The 23,354-nt window shown below is 44.9% G+C and overlaps 1 long non-coding RNA gene across 1 annotated transcript; it reads right to left on the bottom strand.

The window, feature by feature from the left end:
• Positions 1 to 2,278: 2,278 nt before the first annotated feature.
• LOC125697568 (uncharacterized) lies at positions 2,279 to 3,010 on the bottom strand. Its single transcript, XR_007378857.1, has 2 exons — positions 2,958 to 3,010; positions 2,279 to 2,694 (listed from the first exon to the last, which is right to left on the bottom strand). It is a non-coding gene; the product is annotated as an uncharacterized LOC125697568 (long non-coding RNA).
• Between the last annotated feature and the right edge of the window lie 20,344 nt (positions 3,011 to 23,354).

Below are 23,354 nucleotides of genomic sequence, written 5' to 3' on the forward strand. Positions count from 1 at the left end.
ACCTGGTCAAATCCTCCCCAGGTGATTCAGTCCAGGGACAAGTAGATGATGGAGCAGCTGCATGACACTGCCTACACCAGGAGCAATGGTGGCAGCTGAGCCAACTCACAGCTCACTGAGTCAGAGGGGAAGATCTCTCAGCTCCTTGGAAGGTCCACAAAAGCACACCAGCTTGTGTCCCACATCTGAAACAAAGATGATGGCTCTCTGCTGCTGGATCCCTGTTCAGTTCAGTGCTAAGTGTGCTGAGCCATCAGGCTGGTGGGACTCACAGGTCTCATCCAGGCTGTGAAATGGAGCTGTGTGGATGTGCCTGACTGCACCAGTACTCCCTGGGCACAGTTAAAGTGTAAGCTGTGTTGTGCTGGGAATTACTATATTGTTACTTGTTCCCTTGATACCATTAACTCCAAAACATGGATACAGCCAGGGAAATGCTTAAATAATCTAGATGCACTCATCATCCCTAATGTGTATTCCTTCTTCCCTCCCACCCCCCCCAAAAAAAAATATTACTGTATGTTTTCTACAGTGGCAGCCACAATTCAGATACTTCATTAAAGAAGAGGAGGAGCTGCTTCTTTGGTGCATGGTTATGTTTTTCAGCTGAATACCTAAAAGCATGAATAGAGCACTCAGCCCTCAAGTCCCTATCATTTTCTGGAAATTATGTGAATATACTACACAGCAGGCTCCTTCCATTAAGGACTTAATAGGTATTCTAGTAAGAAATATTAAGTAGAACAATCTACATCTTGCTGCTAAAAGGCTTTAGACAAGACCATAACACAATTTTCTGAGACGTGATTCTGGTCCAGTTCTCTTCCTCAGAATACCTCTCCTTTATGTACCAGAAAATGAGCTTCCACATGGACAAGGAGTGGTTTAGGAAAAATAAACAGACCAGGAGGCATTTGTATGAAAAACACTTCAATAATCTAATCTCCATGGCTAATTTAAGAACTCCTAGGGAAAGGAAAGGTAGAGATATGGAATCTTAACAAGGTCAGGCCAAAAATCAACACATGATCAGCCACCAAATGCTCTCTGACTGCTTCCTGTTCATTATATGTGAAGCGTGTGACAGCTTCTCAAGAGGAGAGGCCATTACAGATATAGTAAGAACATTCCACTAAAAACCTGCTGAGCCACTATTAAAGGCTCAGTAAACAGTAAAAGCCTGGTAAAGCATTGCTAGTCATCACTAAAGCATTGCTAAGCAACCCTTTATCTTTCTTAGGACTGGGTTAGCTTCATCACAGCAATAACCAACAGTCCTCTATCCTCACTCACTACGCTTGCTTACAGTGCTAAGTAATTTCCTTTGAAATGCCACTGAGAGCTGCTGCTCCGATTCCCAGCCCCTGCTGCCACAGAAGGAGACTGTGCTTCTGCAAGGAGCTTGTCTGCAGGCACCAGCAGCCACAGAAACCAGGCTGCAGGACATCAGCTAATTTATCTTGAAAGACACGCAGTATTTGTTCACCCCGACACTTCAGTTCTCTGCTGATTGACAATCAGCAGCTGATGGCCCTCACTAGCACTGATTCAGAGAGGCTCAGCCTTGTTCTAGCCTGAAGCTCAACAAGTTGCAGTCAATTTCTGCTACAGCTGTATTTATCTGCAGTAAAAACAGGAGCCAGGAAACTCCTGGGTGTAGACTCCACCAGGCCATTGCTCAACAGTTTGCTGCCAGGCATTGTCACCATCCTCCATCTCTAATCTTTCCTACTTACATTTGCATCATCTCTGCAGGACCTCCAAACTTCTCCTTCCCTAAATGTTAGCAATAGGTCACCTACCAGAATGCATTCAAGCTGGTATCAAGCTAGCCTTCTCTAACCTCTCAGCAGCCTCCAAAGGGAGACAAGAGTTGAAAGGGACTTGATCAGCATCATCCTGATCTGAAACGCAGATTGACAGCAGGTTAGAAACCAGTGCCAGCAAGTTAAGTGAGTCTCCTAGTGCTGCCTCCCTGAGTCCCCAAGTGTTTGGGAAGTAGCACCCAAAGGCCCGTTTGCTTTTCAGACTACAGCAGGCACCCAGGCACCTTAGCAGTCCTTGTTTCCATCTCAATTTCATTCTCAGATTAGCATAGACAGACTGACAACAGCTGTCCTCAGCCTACACAGTGCTTTGACAGAGGTGCACCCACTTCCATCTTCAGGCTGACAGATCTGGATTGTTACCAACCAGACCTACAGTGCAGTTTTAATGAGCAGCCATTCACATAGCTGCCTGCCTTAGCTGGTAGGACAAAAGAGCTTCTAATTCTCTGTGAACTGAAGTTATTATTTACTCCAAAAATTACTGTCCATGCCTACAGAAAATACTGTTATTTGTTAACATTTCTTTGAACAGAAAAGAAAAAAAGTCAGTTCCAGTAGCAGCAGACTTGGTGCTTTGAGTGAAAGTAGGGCTACAAATATAGGAATACATGCCAGAATGACTGCCTCACAGCATAGTAGAGGTAATACTGAGGTCAGTCCCTTGTCTTTGGTTTGTAAAGAACTCAAAAAACCACATCCTTCCTTGAAGCAGGGAATTTGAGAGACAAGCTCAGCTCCCATGCACAGATGAAGAGATGCTCTTCTAGGAACAGCAGAGTTAGCATAGCATGGCATTTAGAGGAACTCCTCAATCACTCCAGCAGTTCACCTTCTGGCTCACGGAGAAGAGATGCTGTTTGATTTCCTGAGAAGAGGCACAAAAAACAAACTAGTTAGGCTTTGTCACATACCATCAGAGAGCACCCAGGGGCCCAGCCATTCCCTGATGGAAAGAATCAGGGATAACCCCACCACAGGGACTTCCTCAGTCCCACAGGACTAGAGTATGACCCCAGTCCCAGCAACAGCCCCAGACACAGCAAGAGATGAGCAGACCCAGTGCCACCCTAACCAAAAGCAGAAAGACTAGTAAACAGAGAAACTCCTATGCATATAAGCAAGCCTTACCAGGAGAGCCCTAACTACAGAAAAACAGCAATGAGACTACAACTAACAGGCACACAACAAGGGCTCTCGACTCTGCTTAAATAGGGCTCAGAGGGCAGGTGTGGCTGGGGCTCAGGTGAGGCTGCTCAGGGCCATTAGTTGCACACGGGGCCCTTCTAAAGGCATTCGTTTAAAATACAGTGCATGAAAATATACCATCTCCTTCCTGTGTGAGACTAAAAGCAGACTGTGCTTTCATATAAGGACTTTTCCTGAAATATTCCCATAATGAAGTTCTGTGGCTCCATGGCCTGCAATGTTGGCAGCCCACTGCTGGGTTACACTTTGCCTGGGCTGATGAACCCAGTGGGCTGGCAGTGGTGCTCTAGTTGTGTTTAAGCTAATTTTTGTCAGAGTTCCTAAGCTGTTGGTAGTACCTCAGCAAAAGCACATCAATCATTTAAGAAGTTGGTCTTCTTTGCACAGCAGATCACCCAGGGCAGAGCTGAGAGGAGAAAAGTGCCTGGCTTTGGGCAGTTGGATCTGAATAAGTGTATGATAAATGTATTTTTCCTGAAATCCATCATGCATAGGCAGCGTTGCCCACCCTTCCTTCCACATCTTCCCTGTCTGGGGACAAGTCTTCTTCCTTATCTCCAGCAAGTGCTCGTGACATTCTCCAGATATACACATGAGGTCACATAGAGACTTTCTGGCCAAGTATGCTGCTTATCCATGAGGGTTACCCACACAGGAGGTTGGGGACATCTCCGCAGATCTGAGCCGAAGGGACAGCTTTATCTCGGCAGGAGTCACACAGACACAACACAAATGTTTGCCGTACGCTCCGCTGATGCTTAACAAGGCCCTCACAGTTTTCAAGGGAACAGATTACAGGGCTGTGCCAAAACTGGCAGCTTCCTGGAGAATCCGCAGTCGGTAACTTGACGCAGGTTGAAGGTAACCCATGGGTTGTGGTGGAACAGGAGATAAAACAGGAGAAAGAGGGGATTGAGAAAATCTCCGTGCTAAAGAAATGGTTTCTTCTGCAAAGCCAGCCTGTGGCTTTTAGAAAAATTCCCTGGTTACTAATTAAATTACTCCTACTCTTTAGATTTTCTTTTTACACACTTGCTTCTCTCTAGCATAGAGACAATGAAGAACTTTCATTTTCGAGGGAAGTTGGTGTGCCAAACTGTGAGCTCAGTGCAAGTGGTGGAAGTGCACATAAAGGATTCCCTTTGGGGAATGGGAATCGAGGGGTTCGGAAAAGAGCCCTGGTCGCACAAATGGAGTTTCATTATTTGGTATGTGAGTTCATTATAAGAGGGTTCAATTATATTTCATCAGTGAGGAGAAAACAGCCTTTTCATCCAATGTATCTAGTTGAGTTGAATGCTAAGCACATCTGACGCAGCTTTTGGAGGAAAACAAAACAGGAACAGTAGCCATGTGAAAAAAAAACAAACAAAATGACTAAGGCATCTCGGCGCCTCGGCGAGCTCTTTTCTCACGGAGCCATGGCATAAAGAAGTGAATGAAGTACAGTAGCTTAGCATGCATCGCATGAGTGTGTGCGGAGCCACTTCTGCTGATTTACTAACTCGTTTTGTTTGAGGGGCACTTGAAAGGCTTTGACATTTACAGCTCTGTAGGCAAACGTGAAAGGAAAGAATGGATTCTGTATCTTCTACCTCCCAGCTGCTGGTGAATGTCTGCTGAACAGAGCCCTGTGAGATCAGGAGGCGCTGAGCCCCGCGGCTTCCCAGGTTTGTCTATGAGCGCTTAGAGCAAACACGTCGATGCCCAGTGGGGTTCGAAATGTAAATCTACCTCTCAGAGAGATGTGAAGTCTCTCAATGGAAAGCTGCAATGCCTTGACCAAGCGTTCCCTTTAAATGCTCTGCAAACTGGGTTAAGAGAGCAGCCCAGAGCCTGTGGTCAGCAGTCGTACATGGGGTGCTGAGCCCGCACTGGGTATCCTGAGATACTGAAGGCAAAGAGGGTTTGGGATGTCTTCCCAACTGTAATTGCCAGAACAGTTTTGTTTCGGTGTGAGTCACGCTATACAAATGTTTACTCTATGGTATGTCTCCTCTTCACAAGGGCCTCACAGATTTTGGGATGTGACACACACAGACTGCACCAGGAGCTCAATCTGGTGCAGCTTCGAGCTCTGTAGTAAACTATGATATTTCTCCCAGACACAAGTGTTACATTTGTCAAACCTGAAAGCTTTCTAAATCAGTCATAGAAGCCATTTTTGATAGCGTGGGTGTTTCGAAGCACTTCAGCCTTGGCAGTGTTTGTGTCAGAGCCTTTATTACAGCATTGGTTCTTGACTCTGCCATGATGTTGCTGTTGTGACACAGTAGGACTGTGCAGTTATCTGTACATCAGTTATTCCCTGTCAGCCCTCTCTACCTGTTGGCAGGATCTGCCTGTTCCAATATCTATTAGGATTTTTCAGCTCCATGATGGGCATGGTAAAGGCTGGGGAGCAAGGGAAGGAGGAGGGTGGAGCAGGAGATGAGGAGGAAAAAGATAAGATAGCAAAGGAGTAGGAAAGACAAAAGATACATGGGGAATACAAGGATTAAGACCAGCAGGGAAATGATAACAACACTTCTCACCAGAGGGATAGGGTGGTGCTGACCATGATCATATGTAGACTGAATGTGAAATATTTGCGTTTTTTTCCTGCAGTTTTGCTCAACTGGAAACCTGAATAGAAAGTAATATGCCTTCATTTCCTACCCACAGAGGCCAGAATACAAGGGAAGGCGATGGGAAGCTGAATGTTTGGATGTAAAACACAGACAGGAAGCACTGCTGGTTCTGTGGCTTAGACGTGGCCTTTCTGAAATGTGCTCAGGGTGGGCAATGGAAGGCAGCCCTCCTCTCTGCCAAACTGATTTGGAGCACTATTCTGAAATGAGCCTGATAGTTCCAGAGATCAACAGCAACACCCACTCTTCCAGTTTCACACTGTCTGCTCCATCACCTCAGACACTCAGGTGGAAGATAAAACTCATAGAAAGCAGATGCAAATTTGCACTCTTCCTCTAGGAAGAAGTCAGCTAAACCACTCAGCTGTGAAACTCATTCAGCCTTTCCTGGACGAGGTTTTATTAAGATCCATTACTTTCTCCTGCACTGACATTCTTGATGCCTACAGTATCAGTGCTGGAGGGATGCCACAGGGCAGATAGATACGTGTCTGCTCTCCTTTCCTGTAGGATCACGATGGAACAGCAGATCCCTGGCTTCATTTTGCAGCCTTGTGATCTCGCTGGCAGTCCCTTCTCTCTGTGTGCAGTGGCTCTGCAGAAGGAAATTTCACTTTGCTAATGAGTGGAGAGGAGGAATCAGCTGGAAATTCATTCCTTCCTTGAGGCTGCTGGGACAAAACCTCCTGTTTCCATCCTAGTGCAGTAAAAGGAAACAGTAGATGGCCTCATGCAGGTACGTGGCTCTTGCAGAGCCAGTGTGGCGCTGGTGAGTTGTTACAATGAATAGAAAAGTGGGATATTCTATTTATAGTTCTATCTAGATGGCATTGCTTAATAAACAAGGACAAATTCTCCAGAAGTGCCTGCTGAAACATGAATCACACATAGTTTGGATTATCCTTGGAAGACGAGATTCATTTCTCTTCTCAGAGCTTCGCATTTATCACATCTCATGCTCAGAACTCTTTTTTAATTAAGAAACAATGCTGTCAACATAGGTTTTTGTGAACTAAACCAACGCAGGGGAAGAAAGGCTGCTTTCCTCATTTCTGCTGCATAGCAATGACTAACAGCATTCAGCAAGAACGTCTTTTGAAGAGCGCAGTTGACCACTGCCACCCACCATGCACAGATCAGTTCCCTAGGCTTTATGTTTCTTGAAAATCTCTGACAGCTTTGGGCCGGAGGTAAGGTCAGCACTGTGTTCCTTGCCTCAGATGGTGAGTTTCTAAGTTTGATTCATGTTGACTTCTACCGAAGGAGAATATAAAGCACAACAGTAACTAGCCTGCAAGAAAAAAAATAAAGTAAAACAAATCATTCTTTTCATCTGCTCTGATGCTGGCAATAAACACGGCTGTATCTGTGAAATGCAAATGAGTGGGGGCTTTCACTCACTGACAGCAGACATCACATCACCGGAGAGATGGCCTTGAGATCCCCGCCAGCCGCAGTCACAAGCCATCCCTATGGCAACTGGAGCAGCGGCTTGCATGGAAGAGCAATACTGGCAAAGCTCACTTAATATGCTCTAGCAGCTGACAACACAGCTCCGCAGGAGCAGCCCAGCTTCTGCAGAACATATCAAGGGCTTCTTCCCCACTGGCAACAAGGGCTGCCACTGGGTGACATCTCAGCTGAGCTGCGAGGACATTCCTCTGGGTGGTCCTTCGTTATTCCGACTCAATCCAATTATACCTTCATCCGGCCCACACGTACAGATCTCCTTCCCATAAAAGGTCCAGTCTGGGACTTGGGCACTGAGCAGGCAGCATACCCAGGATGAGGAGCTGTCTGAAAGCTGCAAAACCCGCATTCCTCTGCCCAGGCGTAGCCAAGGGACTGAAACTGCTTCCAATACTTTGTAGCCTACTTCCCACACCGGAGATGGAGGCCTCTGCTAAGTGCTGAATTGCTCCAGAACTCTGAAGTGCTCACTGAGCTGAAAGGGAGCAGTTGCAGGGACAGGCAGAGCAACCAGCATCCATTCTGGCCTTCTCATTGATAGGAGTAAGGCAAATTCAGCTAAGGGAAAAAGCCCTTTAAAAAACAAAACAAAACAAACCATGAAAACAAACAGCAAGCTGAACTATTTGTAGCTATTCAAAGTAAAGAGGGGAGACTGTGCCTGTTAGCACTCCTCTGTGCTCGCAGAGCATCACAGCCCTGTCCTGCAAGGCAGACTGCAGAAGCTCAGCCCATGCTGTGTGAGCAGCAGCAGCAGCAAGGAAGGAGCCCAGAGAACCTTTGGCTGGCCAATAGCGGCCGAGAAGAAAGCACTGAATTAGGTAAGGAGCCCAGACACATTGCAAAAGGGAGAGGAGAACTAGCTTAGTAATCTGCAGTGAATCACCAACCAGAACAATCATGGAAAAAGTGTTTATTATCTGATAGTTACAAGTGTTGGGGAGGGACTGGATCACCAGAGGACATCTGCACAGTGTTTTCATCAGCCGAATTGTGCCAACATTAACATTAGCCAACAGGAACTGAGCTCAGTGTATTAAACAAACTTGCCAGTATTAACCTGTTAAAACTCTCTGAGTGCTCCACTGAGCCAAGTCCTTCTCTGGTCCACCTAGAGCAGTGCATGGCACCATTATTTTTTAAATCCAAATTGTGGCAATTTGTAATGCCATACAGAGATTTCTACTGTTTCTTACTCAGCCCTCATTGGTAGTGGTTTTCAGTACCTGCTGCCTAATGGAAAGCTTTTCTGGAGGTATTCCTGTTACTGTTGTGACATCATTTCCTCGCAGACCTGTGGTTGCCATCACGATTGGCAGGCTGGCCATGTCTGCAGAGCTACTGAGGCTGAACGGGCTCAGAAATGAGCAGACCCATCTGTGAAGGCGCCAGGTCAGCCCTGCTTCACACAGTGATGCAAAAAGTTACCTGCTGATGCCTGTTCCATACCAGTACTCTCACTAACGTGTGCCTTGGAGCATGGATTTTGCCTTAAAGTGCTGCACGTGGGGCTGTGCACAGGCTGGGCAGCCTTTGGCATTCATCAGAATTACACAGAGTTGTAAACATGCGGACAGATTGTGATCGGCTTTAATTCACTGTACTGTGACAGCACAACATTGCATCCTCTGCTCTGCAAAACCAGAGCCTCATTGCATTTGAGTTGTTCATTATTACCTTGTGCCCCACCTCCTGCAGGACACCAGCTGCTGAATGATGGGTGGCAAGAGGTTCCTCTGGGCTCTCATTTCGAGCAGAAGAGCCACGAATCTGCAGTTTGTTACATTTACCTGACAGTGCACCCTGCAGCCCGAGGGGCCACCAAGCCAAGCCACTTGTTTCAGAGAGCAGCTGAGGGGTGCTCGGACAGCAGGGAATGGAGCTTGGTTTTCCTGGAGCTACGATTGCTCCTTCTCTGATTGGTGGTCTATAATAAAAATGAAAGAGGCAGACAGCAGAGCTCTGCTGCAAGGAGGGGGTGGTCTAAGAGGAAAGCAGGGCTCTGTTGGAGTGGAGGCATTATTTTCCAAGTACACCTGTTAAGGACTCCAGCTTCAGGTCTGAGCACCAATTTGGACAGAACCAGTTGTCTGAGGTGTTAAGGGAGTCAGCAAGCTGGGGAAGCACATAGTGAGTCCAGCTTCAGTGTCTTCTCCCAGGGGAAAAGCTTTTCCCTTTGTGTCCAGGACTGGCACAGGCAGCTTCCTCCCTCAGCCCTGGTTTTCTTGGCACATTGTTTATTTTGTTGTGTAATTTCTCTCCCAGTGGATCCAACCCCTGACTTGTTTCAAAAGTATTTGGCAACCTCTTTCTCACCAACATTTTGGTTGCCTCTGTGTTCTGGGCTGCTCATGGGGTGATGCATTGCTGCTGGGTGACATTTGCAGACACATTTCTGACAGGAACAGAGAGCCACAATGATTTCCTGAGGTGAGACTTCCCGCTAATCTGTGTGTGTCTGTGTTTATGAATGTGTTGTTTCTTATTTTTCCTTGGCTTTCGTGTGATGTCCCAGCTGTACACATTACATCAGCATCACTCTGATACAAATTCCAGTTATTCATGCTCTGGACAGCCCTGCTGCTGGTGCCTGTGAGCCAAACTGAGCTCCTAATGGTCTCTCCCAGGTTTGGGATGTTTTCCCCCACATCGTGTCTGGAAACTGAGGGTTACTTCTGCAGACTGCTACCAATTACCAGGGCTGACTCCATACAGATTATCTGGAGTGCTGCTTCAGTCAGAAAAAGACTTTCTTGATGGGGTTTGGGACCTCCATTCCATATTCACAGGAAATCTCCAGTTTTACAAGCTGGGAGAACTGAATCTGAGATATAGGAAGGGATATATTCAGTTTCTGACTGAATCAGGGCTCTGGACAAAGGAGGGCTGGGTTATGGGGAACCGAGAACAGTGGACTAAAGCAAAGATTCCATACTGTCTGGTGCTCAGTGGAATAGAGGGAAGAGAAAGAGCACTGTGTGAGCATTGCCATGGACATGACATACTCTCTGTTGAGTCATCAAGAAGACATTGATGGACTGGAAGTGTTGGAGGAAAAATGGAAAATTTCTTTTCCAAAGGAGTGGTGGTGCATTGGCACAGTCTGCCCAGGGAGTGATGGAGTCATCATCCCTGGAGGTGTTCAGGAACCATGGGGATGTGGCACTTAGGGACATGGTTTAGTGGGCAGCATTTCTGGTAGGCAGACAGTTGGACTAGATGATGTTCGAGGTCTTTTCCAGCCTTAATGATTCTCTGATACTATGAGAAGGAGCAGCAGCACGTAACTCGGGTGTATAAAACTGTTGTCATAGAAAGATTTGATTTAATACTAAAGAGGATTGATAGACTGAAAGAGCAAGATTGAGCACAAAGCAAGATACAATCTGATGTGTTTGAGGAGTTCCCTTTATAGTTTTACCTTCACAAACTGCACAGCCAACACAGTACTGCACCCTCATCTTCTAACTCACCATATCTACGTCCAGTTATGTTTTGCCATGCAAAGCTGTCTCAAAATAATGTGTCATTAACATATGAAACCATTATGAAATACTAAATTATTAACATACAACAGTAGCTTAGCATCATACAACTTTTTGTCAGGCGATCTGCCACAGAATTAGGAAAATAAGTTGAGGTGTTCAAGGCTGGCAGAGAGAGCTGTGGCAGCAGCCGAGGGCTGAAAGCTGCCTTGAATAGAAGTCCTGATTGCACGTTACTGTGTTCTTCCAGGAACTGCAAGAATCCAGAAAGGCAGTATGCAAACCAACAAGAAGCTGATGCATAAGGGCAGTTCCACATCCACGCTCATCTACCTCTGTAGCTTCATGAGTTTGAATGTCTGCAGAGGTACGATGCTTTTTCTGTGGAAATAGAACGTGAGGTTGGAACCAAAAGCAGAGAACAGCAAATGGCACACAAGTAATGGGACGGCTGTTTAAGGACACAAACTGCATTTTTGCTTTGGCTGCAGACCAGGCTGTGGGTAGAAGCTGTCTTTCTGTCCAGATGAGTCTTCCACGTCGAGCTCGCTGCTCTCCCTGCTACTTCCTCTAAGACCTGCTAACACAGCTACGTCTTCTGTACTGTATTTCAGTCTCCCTGTCATTACTGCCTCTGCAGTTTGTCACTTGCAGCCCATTGCTCCTTGCTCCCATTCTAACTGGGAGACTTCTCGGAACGGAGATGAAGTGCTGGATTTGATGGGCCAAACCCATCTTCTTGCAGACAGCTTGTCATGGTGAGGTACACAGTGTCACAATCGTCATCCATCTCTGCTGAGTGTTACAGCAACCCAGGCGTTTCCTCAGCCCCTTCTATGCACTTTGTTTACCCAACCTAACAATACAGCAAAACTCTCAGCACCCTGCACTGTCATTATGGCAACTGTGCTTTTAATTAAGAGCAGAGTTCCGTACTGCACCAGCGGGAAAAAAGAAAAAGAGTTGTTTGCTTAATTTGATATGTGGTGTGGGATACTGACCTATGAATTTGGGCCAATAAACTTCCCTTCATTTGCAAGTAGGACTTCCGTTATTTCATTTATGATTCTTAGAAATGGAAATATCGTAAAGGTAATATTTAAAACAAAAAATACTACCAAAAAAAGCATGAAGTGAGTTTAGTTTTTTAAACGCTCTTAATTAAAGTAATAAACTTTCAGAATAGAGAATTTCCATGTGAATGACTCATGTTATTAAGTACAGAACTGTATGTTCCCATGGCTCAGCAACCTCAGTAAATATATCATTAGTGGTCCAGAGAGAGAGAAGGGATAGTTTGGTGTTGGTACTCTTATTTTCAGCAGCGTAACAAATTAATGATATAACTGTCATTAATTTTCCATAAATGTTATCATTGTCCTTGCCAGAGTGTGATGGAGATGTGAGAGGAAGTGATTCACATGACAGCCCATGATTCACGTTAAGACTGACTTTCCGTAGTCTGTTAATATTCAGTCCACATCAGGAAAGGCTGAAAACTGTTAATGTGTTACATACAGAGTACCAGGCAGATCAGCCTCCCTTCCACAAACCTTCATGTTAAAATTCTTTAATGTTTCCTCTGTTTTAATGCAACATGGAAGATGTCCATGGCAGGTTAAGTCAGATTGACTTGGGTTTGCCCCACCATCATGATACTGTGCTCTGCTCTGGACTCGTGGTTGAGGCTGGCTCTGATCCCTGGGTCTGCCCTGCACACTCTTCTTAAGCATTGTGAGGATGGGCCCTGGCTTATTGACTTAATAGGTGAAGAGCACTCATTAGTCTTTGATGTGATGCAGGGTGAGCAATTAGCTCTTACTCACCTTTTGCATGTCCCTTGACAATGTAGACTCCTTCTGCACTATGGCAGTCGCCTTTTCTTGGGCTGAACAATCATATTTTAGTTATTCTGTATGTGCATACAGAAGTGTAGGAACCAAGCATATGCATTCGTGCCCCTCTCTTTGATTGATAATGAATTTCTTTATGAGACAAAGAGTGCCCAAGAACTTCTGCTTCCAGAAGTTTCAGTGATTGGCTATCTAAAGGAGTATGTTTGTTGGTGTGCTTTAAATTCTCATGAGCTCTGTTAAGCAAGAAATGGGCAACAACACAGCCTGCTTAGTGCTGCCTTGGCTGACCTGCTGGGGAGCACTTAGGGCAGTGCTTATCTCTGCTCAATAGGGCTGCTCTGTTATGAGGTGTTTTGTTCCTCTCTTCTGTTACCACGTAAGTGGCAATAATATACAGAAGAAATAATGCAAAGTTTTAAATATCAATAATTGATCTGTAGAATGTAGCATCATTATTTTTCCTGGTAAGTGGCCTTTGGTTTCTGTAAATTCTTCTAAATAAAGAGCACAGTGGTATGCAATTAAAAGTAAAAAAGGTATAAACGATCTGACAAACCAGGCTCGAGTTCAGCTATTCCACCATGCTCCCACATGTACATCACAGTCAGTTTTGGGGGAATGCAGCACAGCCCAGACTTCCAGGCTGGTTATAGAACTGGTGGAAAAGGAGATGATTGTATTGGGGCTTCTGAATGCTTAGCTCGTGTTGGAGCTTGTCCTTAAAGGATGACTGTAACCTGTACAGCACAGGCAGCTCCCTCTGTACATGTGTGCTGGAGGGCAGTTGGCACTCAGCGTTGTGCTCCTGCTGGGAGCAACACAGGACAAGGAGAGGCACTGCTGAGCTCAGCCTGTGCCACTCGTGCTCAGTGGTAAGCATCTGCTCACATTCCCAATCCAATGAAAAATCGATTTAGGGAAGAGCTTATTGGCAGCCATAAACTTGGTTGCATGACTGAGCAGCATCAGAACAACAGATCCCAGAACTTGGAGCTGCTGAGTGGCTCTTCCCAGCCAGCTTTAACCATGTGAGCTAAAATAACTGTTTCTGATCCCTCCTGTGGGCAGTGGGATCTCCCACCTCACCCAGCACTGAGCTGCTCTGCTGCTGCCCTGCCAGCTGCCACCACGCTGAGATGAGCAGCCTGCCTTGTCTGATGTGCCACATCAGAGAAGGAGGGACGCGTTGTAAGCTCTAGCACTGAGAGTTTGTACTGTGTAAATAGGCTGCTTCCCAGCCCTGGGGAGCAGAGCTGGGTTGGAAGCACTCTGAAGCCTCGTGGGTGTGGAAGAATTATTGTGCGCCTGGTCAGGCTGCCTGCATCATCTGACCAACGTCTGCTGGCCAAGGCAGGCTGCTGTGTCCTGCTGCATGCACCACATAGGCAGGGGAGCTCACGGCCAGAGCACTGGAAGTGAACTCCTGCTCCTTGTCAGCTCATAGAACAATAATGAGGGAAAAACAATTATAAACAAAGCAGCATCCACGGCAACTTACCCACTGACTTCTAAACTCCTCTAAATAGGAATCATGAAATCAACATTTTTCTTCCCATTTTTATATTTTAAAAACTTACACAGGCAGATGTGGGCAAGTCCTGGCAATTAATGATCATTTGAGTCAGACTTCAAGGGAGCTGTAATAAAGTGCCAGGAAGGATCTTCCTCTTTTATGGTTTTGTATCCAGAATGCAATCTGCACTGCTCAGCACAGCAGCTTTGCCTTTTGGGGATATATCAGAGAGATTCATGCAATTGTTTCAGATGAGGTGCTTGTCCTATTGCCTTGAACATCTTGAAGTGAGGGACGTTGTTTTCTGCTTGCAGGAATAGCTGAGGGTAAAAGTTGTGTATGCACCTCCAGAGCCATTTGTAGCATATTCTTCCCTGCTTTTTTTCTGGGTGACATATCTGCCTCCTGAAGTCACAACTTGGGTAACTGAAAATTTGAACATACATCATTAATTCTGAGCTCAGGACTTGAATCTGGCTCTGCCACTTCGTTGGTGTGAGTAAGGTAAAGGATAGTAGGAGCAAGGTCATCAGTGGGCTCAACAAGCTTACACAGCTCCTTATAGCCCTTATCCTGGCTTCCTTATCTTGCTCCATCTGCTCAATTCCAGTGATATTTTTAGCATACATTCGCTGTACAGTTTTTCCAGTCTGGCTGCCTGACCCTTCGATCTCTCAACAATGCAGCTGCAATGGAAGTGGTGCACAAGCAAAGGCTGTCAGTGCAGTGGGATTTCTTCCAGATCCCAGAATAACCCCCAGATTTGACCAAACTCGTCCCCTTGGAGCTATTTTCTAATGAGTCAAGCTGGGAGGCTTTTTTTGTAAGGTTCTATTAACCTATAAATGACTGCAGCTCAGCTTTGAAGTTAACACTTCATTAAGATTAATTAGGGAAGTTCACACCTCTGCTGGGAGTTTGTCTAGTGGACTCGGCAAGACAGAAGTGCACTGATTTACAGGCTGATGCCTGGCTCTGTGGCCACAAAAGCAAGGGCTGGGACTGGCTAAAGAACAGTGCAAGAGCTGAAAAAGCTTCACCAGGCTAGCTCCTGATGGCAGCAGCCCTGAACATTCAGTACTATTTCAGGTGCCGACCCCAGAGCAGTAAATGACCAGGGATATGGATTAAATCTTTTCACTAGATTAACAAAGAGGTAAAATGTTCTGCTGTCCAGCAGGAGTTGGGAATTATTCACTGCAAGGTGGGAAATGGGGTCGAATGTACCCTGCAGCATGTCGGGTCCATCAGGGATAGGGAAACCAATGCTCTTCTAGCCTGGGGTACACCTGGGAGTGATACTGGTTCCTTTGTACCTCTGGTGTTTGAGACAAACAGAAGTCAAAATTGGAATCAAACCAAGTACGTTATGAAGGAAGTTTTTGAGGCACCTTACTGTAAAAGTCACATTTTTATGGAGAAAAGAGGGAAAAAGAAGTGTGTGTCAGCATCCTCATAAAAGAGTACAAAAACAGTGAACAGGCCCTACGCCATGTCAGGAAAACAGGCTGAATCTCTGGCTGCTTCTCTGTCCTCCCTATCCAGCTGCTTCTCTGCTGGAGGCTGTAGCCTGCAACACAAGGCAGCTCAAGGCCCTGCAGCGTCCTCAGCTTTCTTCTTTCCCCACATAAAGATTCTTTCCATCCAGTAAATCATCAGGTGTTCCTAGAGGTCAAACTTCTGTAAGGTTTCCAGGTGGTGGGCTTTCAGAGCGTCCCAGCTAAAAGATATCCTCAAATAAATGAACACTTCACCTGTACATCAGCTCATAAGCAGCGGCTCTGGGATACGCCTGGCTCACCGTGATGATGTGACCTCAGTAGGACAAAGAGCTATGACCATTAATGTCTTAAAGTCACTGCCTTTTTTCTGATGGCCTACACCAAAATAGCACAGAGCTATTGATGGTGACAGCAGTGTTTGGAAGGGCCACAAGGTGAAGCCTTTCTCCTTTGTCAAAGCACTGAGAAATGGTACATCAAAATGATGATGGTGGCATGTATGATACAGTAAGTAAGTCAAACCTCAGGCTGTGTCAAAGTTCATGTTCAGAATAGATTCTGTCTCTGATCAATTTCATCCTGAAGAGCAGACAAGTGGTGAAGTCCCATAAGCACTGCATGTAAGCCACAGCTGCAGTGGTTTAAGTGGACTCTCCAGTCCAGCAGTGCCTACCTTCTCCAGTAATGACAACGTGCTGCTTTCCATAATATTGGGTCAGCATTTTGAAAGGGTTATGATTAGCTGTGATACAACAGAATAAGCGATGGTGTGTCTTGTTTGCACAATAGCTTTCATACTTAGTGCTTTATGCAAGATAAGCTTGTGGCTTGAAGCTAGGAGAAACATCCCTGTAGCACAGTCAGCTTCTTTGATACTTCTTTATCTTTTTACAGTGTTTATTGCTGGCAGAAAACAAGAGTAAATGTATAGATAAACTTTAGGGTCTTATCAACTTGACTGGAGGGCGAATCCTAGCTCTATTCCTGTAAACAGCTAAATTCCTTTTGCTTCCATTTGGACCAGGATTTCATCTCTTTGAGTACTTTTTTCTTCTATTTGCAGTCCTTGAAGTAATTACAGACTGCTGCCTACCACCTGCATTCCACTGGGCGCAGGGATTGCAGCTTGAACAGAGCTCAAAGAGAAATGCCCTCCTTCTGGACTTTCAGGTCTTGAAGGGCTTCTGGGGTGGGGAAAGTGGGGGATCTATGAACCAATGGCTGAAAACCCATCACACAAAGAGCGAGCTGCTGGGGGAAGGGGCAAGTCTGGCTGCAAACAGAACGGATTTGGTTCTCTGTGTTACCAGTGGAGCACAAAGCATAATAGCCACTGTCAGAGAGACAGAGATGAATATTACATCTTAAAGCTGGAATATCTTGTTTCTGTGGCACTGGTACCTGGAGAAACTTTTTTTTAAAAAAGAAAAGAAAGCGATGGTAACCAGGGATTCCTGCTCTACTTCTATATATAAACCCCCTACGTGCTGCGTGGATGTGTGGATTGCCCTCTTTTGAAGATCAGGAGGAGCCCAGTGGGAAGAAGGCAAGAGGGAAGAGCACTGCATCACTGAGATGATGGATTGTCCCAACAGAGGCTTTATTCCAAGACGGTTTTCACATTTCCAAACCTAAAAAACCTAAAACAGTGATGAAAGAGGCTAGCTTGTTTGTTTTTGCTGGGGGGACCTGAAAGTGCGTGCCTGTGAAGTCAGTCAGGAAAGTAGCAGCATTCCACGTTGTAGCTCTTGAAAATGATTACAGAGGGCAAGCCAGATGATTTATATAGATTTTGTGTTATCAGAACTGCTCTGGAAAATGCATGGTAAGATCTGGGATTGATTTATGCGAGGAGCTAGGGTCCGAGTTCAATCCCGAATCAGGATTAAAGAGGATTAGAGCATTCAGGGGAAGACTTTGGCTTCAAATGACAGAAATAGTGAGAGATCTAGCTGGCTTTGGTAATAGGCTGGGTTCTTTAATCACCTTGATTTTTTACACCTCTTCTTACAGGTAATTGAAAACACATTGTTTTACGTATATGCAGAATAAATTTCTATGGATAACATGTGCTTATCCTGAGGAATTATATTTTTGCCCGTTAACCGAGACAAAGAAGCTCCTTTTTGAATCCGTGACATCCCCTTGCATCTCAAGTCAAACACTGCGAGCCTGATTTGAATTCCAGTGATGAGGAATAACCTGATATCTTGCTTACGTTAGTGCATGAAAGGTTAATTCTATACATCTCCTAAGTTCCATACTGCGTGCCGGTTTGTTAAAGGCGTATTACCACACAGACAGTGAGGGATTTTCAAAAGTACAAGGGAGGCCTGTATGTTATTAGTTTTGACTTTTTCTTTCAACTTTTTTCATGAAGTTCCCAGATGACTGCACACTCCTGAATGCAGCAATCTGTTTAATCCAGCTTTAGCCTTCCTTTTCCTGTTTTGCTGTGTACTTTTCATTCCATGCCAGCAGCTATTGAGGCAGCACTGTGGCTCCATTATCTGTTTTGGGCCTCATGGAATATACATTGGCTTTGCTCTTTGCGTGCCTGCATGAGGGAGAGGGAATAAACATACATGTGGCCAATTAGTACACTTAAATTAATGAAGAGCAATCTATGAATCTCGTTATTCTGAGAATTTGGAAATACTGAGAATGTTTTCCATGTAGCCTTCAAAAACTTCCAAAGCAGCTATAAGGTCACAGTCTAATACTCCCTTCTGTATACTTATGCCTTTTCTAAAAATATTTCCCAACATAATCTGCAGTATATGGAACAGGAGGGCAGAGGGGGAACTGCAGTGTTTACGACCAAAGTGCAAAGATGGGAAAGAAATGTAAGCCCGCAAAAGGCAAATCTTTTGATCTCTGCCTCTTTTTCCTCGTTATAAACTTAACAGTACCAGCAGTTATGTTTTAACTAAACACTGAGTTTATGGACCCGTGTCTCTGTCTACAGATAATGGAAGGTCAAGAGGAATTCTCCTCCTGCCTTTGCAGATTTTTCCTTGAATTGGGACACCCAAATAAGTCAGTGGGAGTCTAAACAACACCCGTGATTTGGATGTGTTGCTGCGCGTAGTACGTAGAATGTGATCAAAGATGTCTGCTCTGAATATACGTAACCCTGACAGCAAAGCACAGGTAGAAGGGCTTCTCATCCTGACAGAGCCACAGCTGTGTCTTGTGAGGGCTACCGTGCCCAAAGGATTCCCTGAAGGCTTGTTTCATTTTGCAGTGGTCACAATGTGTCCTCTGGACAGAATGGCTGAGGTCCTCGACACCAAGAAGGCAGCTTAGGTATGCGGTGAGGAAGTCAAAGGAAGATCAGAAGTCCCATAGAATCCCAGAGAAGAAATAAACATAATCTAGTCTGCATTTAGTACTCACGCCATCCAAAAGAATAAAAATCTTCTTCTTTACACTTTATCACAGGAAAAAGCACGGGAAAAAGAAATAGCAGATTCTACTGTTCCTGAAGCCCTCTGAGATGTATAAACAAGTGACTTGGCACTGGACATCAAGGAAGACTTGATCAGGGCAATGTATAAAGGCAGTAGCTCAGACAAGCGTGTCTATTGGAAAAGCAAGCGTGTCCCTTGTCACTGTTGGTCATTTATAATTTAGGCTCTGTGTTCACAACTAGTTCTGAACTAGTTCCAAAAATAAAATGAAAAAAAAACCTAACAGTTCCTGAGAGGTCGGTATTCTGGCTCTGACTGCCATTGGCTGTGAGCACGCCTTGGTGCACAGCATGGAGCTGAAGCTGGAGCTTAAGAACAGGCAGGACATTCCAAGCAGCCCTGCAGTTAAGCAACACTTTTCACCCCTGGGAAGTCTCCCTTCCAAGCACTTCCATCATTCCACATGGGCTTCTTTCAAAGTAGGCTATTGGCTGTTGTCAGTGATTTTTCTTCATTCCTGTTCCTTTTGAAGATTTTGGGATGTTTGGGGAAGGTGCTGTATTCATTTTACCAGACATTTCAAGTTCTAAAAATCGTTACCTGCAAAGGTATTATCCTGATGGGGAATTAGTTCCAGCTTTATTTGCAGAAGAAAGCAAGCCATGTACAAAGTGAAGGATGCCTGGCGTCTTCCCAGAAGCAGCAAGTCTGAATTGAGATCTGTTTGGGCATTCTGGATATTTGCATCCCTACGTGCAGAAAAAGCAAGTAAATGTAAATGAGTGTTCCTGGAAACACTGGAAAGCAAATATATATATTTTTTGCTTACCCTAAAAAGACCTGGTAGTAAGGATCATGAGAGCAAGAGCCCAATAGCAATCTAGAAGAGAGAAGTTCTAAACTTCTCCAGCAGGAGATGAGAGGCAGTAGTTCAGCACTAGGATCAGCACTTGCCCTTCCTTTCTGTAACTCTCCCTTTCCCAGCTGTAACCCTGCTGTGCCCTGCTGGTGCTGCCATCAACTACTGGGGCAGTGTGGTTCTCAAATATCCATCAAGAGTTAGCACAAAGTAGCTGCACCACTGACTCTGTCAGTATAATTAGACTGGCCCTTCATCTAAGAGGGAGACTTCGGGAGCAAAGGAAAAGATGGATGGATGGATGGATGGATGGATGGATGGATGGATGGATGGATGGATGGGGAATTTGTCCAGCACAAAGAAGTTGAGCAGAGGGCTAATAGATAGCAGAGGAACCGAGTTCTCCTCAAAGTTAAATAATGGATAGACAGAGTGAAGTCAGAGCTATACAAAAATATTCAGATTTTGGTATCTTATTTTAGTGGGGTATTATTCTTACCATGTTCCTACAACTACCTGGACCCTTCTGACCAGATGCTTCTTGCTTAGCTGGCACCAAGAGGCCTAGTCCAATGTTTTGTTTCAGCTGCATCTCAGCATCCAGAATCATTTCATCCTCAGCAAACTCCTTTAGGTGGAGTGAAGGCTGCACAAATCCGAGCTTCGATGCAGGAAGCGCTGAACCGCAGCGTGCGGTTTGTGCACACATGCATGCGAGTGCACGTATGTGCTCATCAGGGAAACAAAAAGGAGGAACTGAGGCAGCAGACACATGACTCAGGATGTGGGCGAGATCGGTAACGTAACCCCGTCCTGTGGGATTATCAGCAAGTTGGGATCTTCGTTCTGCAGCCGCTGGGCCGCATCCCAGCACACAGTGCTGCAGGCAACGTTTGTGCGCAGCAGGCGGTTATCCACGGCAGCAGGTAAGGATTAGTATCCAGCTGGGGTTTCACTTCCCTCGGCAGGGTGAACTCTGCAGCTGCTCAGAAGGAAATAATGCAGCTTGTTCTGCTCTACACCTCTATCCAGAATACCTCCGTCGCTTCGTCTGCTGTCTGAAATCAGTCACGGAGTGAATATGACTGGAGAAAATAAGAGAACAAAACAAAAATGGATGAAATCAAACGTTTTGGGGAATCCTCTTTTTCAGCCAGACCAAACTCCCGGCCCGACTGAGCAGTGATGTGAAATCCAGTGAGGGCAGCAGTAGGGGATGAGCCAGCAGGGAGACACGTAAGTTGTGTCTCAGGTCTGAATTACTGCCAAAGACTGCATTTGAAGCTACAGCTGGAGCTGCAATTTGGGCAACGAAGTTCAGCCTAACCCAATTCGTATTCCAGACAAGGCAGTGATACCACAGGGTTAGGTTTTCTGTCTTTGAGTTTAGTGGGATGAATTTAGGTTTGCATTTTTCACCCTCCAAAATCTTATCATCCCATTAAGCAGCTTGTTTCCACCAGTGTAATTAATAAGGAGACGGCAAAGGATCACTTTGTTTCATCCCAGGTTTAACAGCCCATTCATCTCCCCGGTCGGTGGAGGCTCTCCCACACAGTGTGTGCTTTGGGCAGCATTTGTTCTCGTGTTTATAGTTACAGGTTACAGAAACACAGCTTATTAAGGAAACCTTTGAAAAAGAAAACATTTGATTATTTAATTGCTAGTTCAGTAAAAAAAAGCAACACTTGTGTTTTCACCTTCTTGAGCGATATCTTTTGGCTCTTTACAGTGTAGCATTTGTATCAGTTCAGTGTTTTTAATTTAAACATTTTTCCTCCATCCACAATGTAAATATGTTCTTTATAAGTTTTGGTTGCATTATTTCATTTTTTCTCTTTTAAATTCGTGGAATTAAAGTATTCAGATGCTATTGTCTGGTTACTAAAATGGAGTCACAAATCATTTCATGGAAGTGAGCAGTTTTTGGGATCAAGTTCAAGCTTGTGTAGGGATGAGATAGAATGACCTTAAAGAAATTATCTGAAGCTTTAATCTTTTCTCAAAATGAGTAACTATAGTTCTCTTTCTCTCATTTTAAGTGTACTGCTATACAAAAACATAAAGTAAAATATGGACATATCTTAAGCATTTGTTGAAATGAGGATCATTTCTCTTTGGAGCTCTCCTGTGGAAGACACAGCTATACTTTTTCCAAATATTCATGCCTTGGCCCTCAGTCCTGCACTTGCCCTTTGATTATTGTGAAAGCTGCAACGTGCTCTCAAACCATCCCATATAACAGCAGCCCCATCTATTTTGGGCATGTTAATCCACGGGTAAAGTCAAATGTATACATGCATCTACTGCAGTCTGAAGGGTTGGTGCAATTTGGGGTTAATCTGCCGGGACTGCAGTGCCAATCAGGAGAAATTAGCACTCTCAATTCAGTGTTGCTTCCAAGGAGCTGCACAGTTTCATGAGGCATTTGTGTGAATCCCAATGGAGAAATACTGCAATCCCTGTTTTACAGTCACAGGAGAGCAGGAAGACCAAAGAACTGAGGGAGTGGTGGGATGACAAGAAGTGTGTTTTTCGGGTAGGGATTAAAATGCTGCCATACGAAACCAAGTATTCACTTGATCTGAAGTCTTTCTGCCAGTTCCAGTTTATTTTAAACATTCTGATGGATTAACTCTGAGCAGCCAGGCTTCATGCCAGATCAGGCCCTGTCCATCACTTCCATCCCCACCATACGCTGAGTCCCAGAGCAGAAGCAGGCTGTGCATCAAGGTGTCAGGTTGACACAAAGTGTATCATGTTGAGACAATGACAGGAGAAGCATTAGGGATGTCTACTGTCAGGAAAGGGACGTGTTTTTCAATCATCCTGAAATGTTTATTATATTTATTTACTCTTTACTGTATGTGGAACAATATTTATAGCAGCAGTGGTTGGCATTTGTATAGCATATTTCCTCCCTAACAGCTATTTTTTATAGATCACAAAGAATTTTTATATGTGCCACCAACGAAGCCTCATATATTCATTGTGTGGGTAATGAAAGTTACTCTCTTTGCTTTTCTGTCATTTCAAGACTTATTTAAATAATATGAATATTCAAAATTTGAAAGAGAAGCAGAAACTTGTGAAGAATCCATTTGCCTTTTTATTTTAACGTGCCCCAGTCACATCTCAAGTTCTGCAATGGCTCTGTGGTTGGCCTTCAAGAGAAACACGAGTGCACCTCCCACCTATTGGCCCCCAAATGACTCAGGGCCAACCCAAGTGAGAGACAATCTGCCTTCCATCGCAGAGCACAGCTGAGATCTGACACAATGCATACAAGGCAGGAGCTGGTTGCATACGTGGGCTTCAAAACGCAATTCAAGGTTTTGTTGATCTATGGGGCATATTGCAAGACCTTAATTTTATTTCAAATCAAATTATACGTGGGTAGAATTTGGGACAGAACACAATGAGAGTGGCTACTTATTGTAGATAAAAGAAGTAATGGAATGGTAAAATAAGCTTGATTTTGTAGAATTATTCTAGCCCGAGGCACAGTTAGCTGAAAGCATTTTTCCAAGGCCATACCGGAACATTTGTATTCCAGGCTCCATTATTTATCAACATGAAACAGACACATTA

Source organism: Lagopus muta, chromosome 9 (genome assembly GCF_023343835.1).
Source record: "Lagopus muta isolate bLagMut1 chromosome 9, bLagMut1 primary, whole genome shotgun sequence".
Lineage (NCBI taxonomy): Eukaryota > Metazoa > Chordata > Aves > Galliformes > Phasianidae > Lagopus > Lagopus muta.